Source organism: Bidens hawaiensis, unplaced genomic scaffold (assembly GCF_021521415.1).
Source record: "Bidens hawaiensis isolate Kalapana, Puna unplaced genomic scaffold, B.hawaiensis_p1.1 tig00058233_1, whole genome shotgun sequence".
NCBI classification, from domain to species: domain Eukaryota; kingdom Viridiplantae; phylum Streptophyta; class Magnoliopsida; order Asterales; family Asteraceae; genus Bidens; species Bidens hawaiensis.
In genome coordinates, this window is record NW_027500524.1 from 77,728 (window position 1) to 86,605 (window position 8,878).

Below are 8,878 nucleotides of genomic sequence, written 5' to 3' on the forward strand. Positions count from 1 at the left end.
TTTTTCAATTAATATTCATATCATCACTATCCAATCAATAGCATTATCATAGGAACGTGCAATGTTATATGCTTGTGTAGGAAAGAAACAACCTTCAACTTAACCCTAAACAACTTATAATTAAATCACTGAGAGTCTAAACGTACACTAGCTAGTCCACTAATTAACATCGTCTATCATTTTTAGAGCTACACTGTTTAGCTTGGGTGTTCAAATTTAAATGCTCTTTTTATACAAAGAGATCACCAAGTCTAAATGTTCCTATGCATGTTAAACGAATGATGTGACAGAGAGGTTGAGGGTGTGCATAACCGACACCATAGATAACATCGTAACATATAAAGTATAAGCCCATGGCAATAAAAGGTTTAGGGTTTTTAGTATAAACATTTGATAATGACTTACAAGAAGTAAGATGAAGATAGGTTAAAAAAAGAACTAAGTAATAAAACAATGGGGAAAAGTTTTCCATTTAAAAATGTAGATGCAAACTGAATAAACCTCAAATCTTGGATTCATAGCTTATTTCCAAGAAACATCAAACTAGATGGGGATTGACTATAATCTTTTAATAGCTTCTACAGGCTATAAAAGATTAAAGAAGTGGTCCATTTATCTTTCATCTCCCTTGATTGCACAGGCTTTTACTTTCAAGTTATTATTTCCTTTCTTGGGTGTTCTTCCTTGTGAATATGAGACACCTAATTTGCTTTCTTTTTATGGATAGCCCCTATTCCACTACTAGACTTGCCTTCTTTTTCAGATTGTCTGCCCATTTTGCTTCTTATTTCTCTTTCTCACCCTTTTCACTCTGCCATATCTCTCTGCAAAAACACACTTCATAACTTACTACACAACTAACTCTGACCAATTTACAGTTTTCCAACTGGCCTTTGTAAAAAAGACTCAGATTCTTGATTGATAGGTTGATTAATCAAGAAAGGTGAACAGCATGAAATCATGAATGCTTATGTAATGTAGGCTGATCACAAGTCCAAGGGTAAACTAAAGCACAGGGATGTAGTAAATAATATGATGATAAAAGTGTCTTTTGGAAAGCACATGCATGGTTGCCTGAGAACACAATCAATCCACGGCATAAACACATGACTGACATCCTCACATGGTTTAAGAAAAAAAAACCTTTTTTTTTGTTGTTTTTTACCCTTCATGTGAATATTGAGCAAACAAGAAAAAGAAAGTATTTTTAACATTAGAATTTCTTTATAAGACTTGGAATCAGTGTCTTCAATCTTCATCATCATCAAGCACGAAAGTTCCTAAGCATATAACTTGTTTCAAATACATTAAATGATATCATCTACAACAATTTATTCAAAGATATTGAATCAAAAAATATCTATTTAAGTTCAAGTAAAACAAAAATAAAAAATGTATAATACAAATTAAAATCCAAAATATTCAAGTAAAAATATTTGTATTATGCATTTTCTTATTTGTGTTTTATATCCAAACCCCGTCAAATATCTAATTTACCTACGCTCATTGGTGCGCAGGATATTGATGGGTCCCCTTAGTTTTCCGAAAACAGGTTTTTCATGGTTACCAAAAAAGCATACCAAATAGTGATTTCACTGATCTCCAATTACCATATTAATGCTCTTTTTCCAAAATAAACAAATACCTTTTGGGTATCACATGACTTAAATGCGAAAATAATGGAAAAGGGTTACATGAACGAGTGGATGTTTCAGACACCTTGAGATCATTTTTGGTGCATGTTACCGCATTAACATCAATACATCATAAGCCTGAGACGTTGAGGGAACTTTTGTTTCTGGGCTTTGAAAAATGTCATAGATGTGAGCGAAAAGAAACAACCGTATAACAAAATAATAAACAAACAACGAAACAAGAAGCGCCCATGGCCTAATGGATAAGGCGTCTGACTTCTAATCAGGCGATTGTGGGTTCGAGTCCCACTGGGCGTGACTTTTATTTTTTTTTAACGAAATCAAACAAAAAGTTTGAAAACTCTCATTTGAATTGAAATATCAGATGCAACTATCGTTACTTAATTAATTGAATTTTAGTAAAATAGCATATTACGTACTAATATTGATTCTAGCAAAAAAAAAAATAACAAAAAAAAAAGATATCTGATAAATGAAACAGCACATTTGTTACATTGAAAATTCTACTTTTTACTTTGTTTTCAAATGCAACATGTATCTTTTTTATTTTCTAAGTTAAAAAATCTCGAGCGTAGGCGTTCAAAATTTTGAGGTCAGTCGAAAACCGTAATACATGTTATATATGAAACTTAATGAAAGTAAAAAAAAAATGTGGGATGGTTGTCCTTCCATATATGGTAATATTTGATCTTGATTTTTTCTGAGTTTGTGCTTTCTACCTTATTTATTTATATTTTTGCAGCCCGGTGATACAGTATGTTCTGCACTGTGACTTATTTATTTGTTCAAGGAAATGCAAGACGATTATTTGAATATATACCCATCACAGGACGCTATTCCGTAAAAAACTTATCGGACATTTATTTTAGAATGAGAAAAATTTTATACCAAAAGTAGATATTAGGCATTTGAGGTGGTCAAATGGAGGAAGCATTTGCTTATTACTCTTATGTTAGTAATTTATTAGGTGTATGCAGGATTTTATCAGACTTATAACTAGATATATAAGAATGAACATCAAGTACACTAATAGGAGATGTAGAGAATAATCAGCTAAGATTAGTGGCAGATCCAATTTTTTTTTTATCGGACCGTTTGTTTGGTGCTCAAATGTCTCTAAACTCGATAACCGAGGTCCGGTCATGTAACATATATTATATTAACTTCCTGTTGCAACCAGCTACAGTTAAACTATGAGTTAAAATGAGGTTTTTGAGGTAAAAATATATAAAAAAATTTTCATGTATTACATTAAAGGGCTTGTAGCCTTTGGTATCAAGATGTCGGCATGGCAGTCTACTTGACTTCATCTCCATGTTGTTGAGAGAAAAGTATATTGATGTAGGGGTAGGATTTGTGGATGTATGAGCCCATTCAAGAAGAAATGGATCCATGAATATGATAGAGAATGGAAAATACAGAACATGCTCAGAACTGAAATTGCATAAATTGATATCATGTATCCATGTATATGATGAGAATGGAAAATTCAGAACTGAGTTTCAGTCAAGCATCTTGGTTATAATTTAAAGGAATTTTTACATATTTCTCCTTCCTAAACCTTTGAAATTACATATTTCCCTAAAATACAAGTTTTTAATGCAAAATGTACAATGCTTTTTAAGCATAGTTTAGGGAAATATGTAATTTCAAAGTTTAGGAAGGGGAAATATGTAAATGCCCCTAATTTAAACATACAAAGGTTTAATTTTTAATTTAGTTGTATATATAATATATAATATTATGTATATGTATATATGTGATATAAGAGAGGGGACCCACCTTCCTCGTCCGCTACAGTGCCACATGGATCTGGACCTCGGGTTCCGGATGCGTTGTGGGTGATCGAATTTATGAACAGTTGAATCATCATTGCTCAAATAACGTAAAAAGCTATATTTAATTACATTCAACCATCTAGCGATCATATGCAATTGATTTTTATTTGTATTTTTAATGGAAAACATTAAACATTGATATCACAAAAACTTTTTATAAAATCACTACCAATATAACAATATTAGATATTTCCTAATTTAACTACAGTTTATAAAATTCTTTTAAATAAAAAATTTGGGCTTTTTGGGCTTGGGCAGGCCACGGGGGCTGATCAAATGAGAAATTAGCCTACTAAAAATTTGGTAAATAGCTTGTAACTTATTCGATTCCAACATATAAAAGCAACTAAAACAGCAACTACCGAAAGAGTTGTACACAGGGGTGTTCGTCGGATCGGATAACGGGTTATTCGGTTTATTCGGTTCAGATTGTTCGGATTTGAAAATTTTGGAACCCTATCCGAAATCCGATCTTATCCGAATTAGGGACTTTCCTATCCAATCCGTATCCGATCCGAATTGAATTCGGATATATTTGGATCGGATACGGATAATCCGAAATTATCCGAATAATCCGTATAACAAGTATACAAACTTAAGTTTTATTAAATAAACATACAAAACTAGTAAATAAAAATAAAACACTATAAGAACAAGGAAGTTTGGTGTTAGAGAGTATAACAATGGGGTGCTATGACATTTTTGTCTATGGTGTGTTAGGATGATTGAACGAATAATAAAGTTATGGTTATAAAGTTATTGTAAATATTAATGGACTTGGCTATATACACTAATAACATGCTATATATTCGGATTATTCGGATATCCGAATAATCCGAACTATCCGGAATTTTTTGAAATCCATATCCGAATCCGATCCGAACCCGAATTAGTTATTCGGATATTCGGATCAATCCGATCCGAATATCCGAATAAGAATTCGGATTGGATTATTCGGGTTTCGGTTCGAATTTTGGTTATTTTCGGATTTCGGATTTCTTAAACACCCCTAGTTGGCTAGTTGTACATATAGAAAAAATATATGTGAAAAATAGTAGATGCCACATGGCATCCCACTCATTCGCTAAAATGTTTAAAAAAAATGGTTCTACCACAACCACAAATGCAGAAAATGGAATAGTAAAATCTCCTCATAAGTCATAATCATTGCTAAATGATGTATGTGTGGTATGCTAGACGTTATATAAATGAGAAAATGAGTCACCGTCGCTCCAGCGCCTGTCACTGTGATCTGTTCAAGTTCCGTATATTGGTTATGTTCTTGTAAATATTTGAGGAGGACTTGAACTTTGTTAAATTGCTAACTTCTTAAAATAAAGGTCGTCGTCGTCATCATCATCAACGTACTCAGTAAATCTCACCAATAGCAAAGCTATGTTAGGGTCTGAGAGGGATAAGATGTAGACAGCCTTACCTCTATTTCATAGGAATAGGGAGGCTGCTTCCAATGAGTCCCCTCGGCTCGATAGTGATTTTGCATCAAACCTTGGATATAAGGCACATAACACTCAACCATCAGGACCCCAACCGATTAGTGCATGTACTCTTGTGTTTCGGCTATCAACGCTACCACATGATACCTGATTAACTTTCCGTCACTTTTAACGCTATTTTCATGAAATTGGTAAAATAACATCAGAATTAGTACAACTTCACTTTTGTCCGCCCAAAGGCCCACACATATATACATTATATGTGTGCACTGCAAGCAGAGCGTAAAATACAAGGTATGGATAACCTATTCTTTCTATTTTTGTAGTACGAACTATTTTATTATTTTGATATATTTTTGTAATACAGTTTTGAATTTCCGAACACGATATATGTTTACGAATTAAGGTGATAAATAGTTTTGATATGACATTGTGTTATATATTTTGTGACATTTAGATTGTTTTTTCTAAAAATGCTAATTATGTGCGTTGAGCTACATAAATCGATTATAGTAAATGAAACATCGTCTCATTATGTAAGTTTGGAGATTGATCCTAAGAAAAGGATAATCTTCACGGTATGTATATATATATTGAGTTGTATGGATCCGGAAATCGTCGGATTGATCGAAAGTCACTGGGAATGCTAAATTTCGAAATATAGTATGGAGTGTTTTTGAGTTCGGGGATTAAGAGAAAACTAGTCATATACTAATCTACCTATTCTAATAAAGTAAAACAAATGGGGACACATGTTATCTGGAGATTCATTCTTAGCTAAAATTTCTCATTCAAACTATTTTCCTATTTTTAATAAAAACTTATTTATGTCAGTGTAATCAAAATATATCAATCCACAATTTAATCAAATAATTAATTATTTAACTTATAAAGATGAACAATATGCAGGTATTTATGTCAGTATAATAAAAATATTTATATCTTGATGATCATTTCTAACTTTTTTTTATAATAAAATCAATTTATAAACGCTTTCCAATGTAAGACATGAATGTGGTAAAAATTAATGAATGATAATTATATGTCTAAAAAGATAAAAACAAAAAGAAATTATGAATGAATAGCAATTTTATTCTCAACTATTTATTCAACCTTCATAGAATTCTGATCCAACTCTTTCAAATATGTAATACAAAAACATGTTTTAGTCATACTAATTTTATATATAATATTCTCTTTTTATGTCATTTATAATGAAACATTTATCATCTTTTGTTAGAATTTGCTATTCCATTAAAAAAAATATAAACACAACTTAAAAATCACTAGGTGTATCTTTTTCGTGATTATGAAGAAATTATGTGAGAATGCACCACGTATTTATGAATATTCCATTATAAAATATAATTTGAACTTACTAAATTATTTAATTTGATAAAATATAGTTTTTTAATTTAATTATTTAATATCTATAGTTTAATTGTATTTCTTTTGAGTTTCCCATGCATCACATAATGTGATGCATGGGAAACTCAAAAGAAATACAATTAAACTATAGATCTTAAATTATCATATTTCTAAAGCTAGTATCTTATAGTATAAGATACTAGCTAGTATCTTATAGTATAAAATTATCATCCATTCCGCAAATACATTTATCTTATACCTAATATATACAAATAGGAAGTTTGGTTTTTCTAAAAAGACTAAGAAGAGGGACATTTTTGTCCATCACAAACTAAAACTCTAATCTCACAAAACCAAGTTTAGCTCTCACACTTTCACCTTCGTCAACCCCCTCCGGCCTCCGTCACCATGTCCAGCCCCACGCTCCAACTTCTGTAACTTCATCTTTCCTCTTTTACACCTCCACCTCCACTACCGTCACCCAGCCCTACCAAAATCCTGTACCAACGAAATCGCAGTCGCTAACCACCAAAGTGCTGGAGTAGACTCTACGGAGAAACGTCATCGTCAACTGAAGAAACACTAATTGACCCCGGGCAGATTACGGATAATCTGGGGGTTAAATAGATGTTTCCCATGAGGGGTTAGATCCGGCAAAGATGGTTCTTCAGATGACCTGCAAAACAGACACCGTGAGCTCGTCACTGAGAAGGGGAGGTACCTCCTTGTGACCACCCTCCGGCGTGAGAATCAGACTAGATTACTCTTGAATATGTGTATATTAAGAGAAATGCCTAGAGCAGATATGATGGTATGAGATGAGATGATAATACCGTTCCAAGGTGTTGGAGTATTTATAGCCGAATGTAGGTTTTCAAGAAGGTACAGCCGGCTGAATAGTATTCCTGTTCTGCCAACTGTGGGCTACGCACATGCCATGCTAGTGGTTGATGGGTAGGCAGCCGCTGATAGTGACCAGGCCGGCTGTGTACTATTCCTGTTCCACCAACTGCAGGCTATGCACGTCCTCCGACAGGTTGGTGAGTAGGCAGCGGCTGATAGTGACATACAGTACAAGAGCGTGCTGCTCGTCATACTGTTGTCAGTGAGCTGTCGTATCTTTGGTCAGATCTTTTGTCCATACCTCGTCAGGTACAGTACAAAAGATCCTCCAGTATCGTACGGACTGGCCCATTTGGGCGGGAGTTTTCCCGGCTTTGTGTGGGAGTATTCCCGGCTTGCTCACTCCTTCTTCAGGTGACATTACTGAATTATTTAAGAGTTAAGTGCCTTGTGCGTGTAGCCTTGCTGCGCAGGTAGCCTTCCCTGATGGCTTGTATCCGCAGCTGCGGGAACAGGCGGGGTACTTCACCATTGGGAGGCTTTTCCTGCGGGAACAGCTTGCGTACTGCGCGTAAGGACGTCACGTCTCTGAGCATGGTGGGTTCTGCGGATCCAGTTGGTTTCTGCGCAGACGTCTCTTCAAGGTGAGTCTTGCGAGTTTAGCCTTTGCGCAGACGTCCCTGTTGAAGGTGAGTCTTGCGGGTTCAACTGCGCAGACGTCCCTCTTTGAGGTGAGTCTTGCGGGTCCAACTGGGCTCTTCTGGGACCTAGCTCTTCATCAACCTAATCGTAACCGCTAACCATCGAATCGGCTGGAGCAACTCGCCGGAGACACGTCGCCTCATCGATCTTCGTTAACTCTGTGGGGCGCCGGGGCTTACAATTTACAATGATGGTGAAGAAACACTAAGTGACCCGGGGCAGATTATAGATAATCTGGGGGCTAAGTAATGTTTCCCACGAGGATGAGGTTCAGCAGAGAAGATTGTTCTTCAGATGACCTGCAAAACAGACACCGTAAGCTCGTCACTGAGAAGGGGGGGTTCCTCCTTGTGACCACCCTCCGGCGTGAGAATCAGACTAGATTGCTCTGAATATAAGTGTATATTAAGAGATTGCTAGATAAGATGAGATATCAGATGATGTCCTTACCATTCCAAGGTGTTGGAGTATTTATAGCCGAAGGTAGGTTTCCTAGAGGTACAGCCGGCTGAATAGTATTCCTGTTCTACCAACAGTGGACTATGCACAAGCCATGCTGGTTGGTGGATAGGCTACGGCTGACAGTAACAAGGTCGGCTGTACACTATTCCTTTACCGCCGGCTATGCACTGTTCCACCAACTGTAGGCTGCGCACGTCCTATAGTAAGGGTTGGTGAGTAGGCAGCGGCTAATAGTGACAAACAGTACTAGAGGGTGCTCCTCCTCGTACTGTTGTCGGTGAGCTGTCACCCTGTGATTGGTTCATGGGCTGTTCTGGTCAGATCGTCTGTTCTGCCCATACCTTAGTAGGTATAGTACAAAAGATCTTCCAGAAGCATACGGACTGGCTCATTTAGGCGGGAGTATTCCCCCCTTGCTCATTCCTTCATGTGACTACTGAAGTAGCTAGTGCCTTGTGCGTGTAGCCTTGCTGTTAGTGCGGGTAGCCTTCCTGATGGCTTGTATCCGCATCTGCGGGAACAGGCGGGGTACTTCACCATTGGAGGCTTTCCTGCG

The 8,878-nt window shown here is 36.0% G+C and overlaps 1 non-coding gene across 1 annotated transcript; it reads left to right on the forward strand.

Annotated features, from left to right (window-relative positions):
- The first annotated feature begins 1,879 nt into the window (after nt 1-1,879).
- Nucleotides 1,880-1,952, forward strand: TRNAR-UCU (transfer RNA arginine (anticodon UCU)). Its single transcript has one exon. It is a non-coding gene; the product is annotated as a tRNA-Arg (tRNA).
- Nucleotides 1,953-8,878: the final 6,926 nt, after the last annotated feature.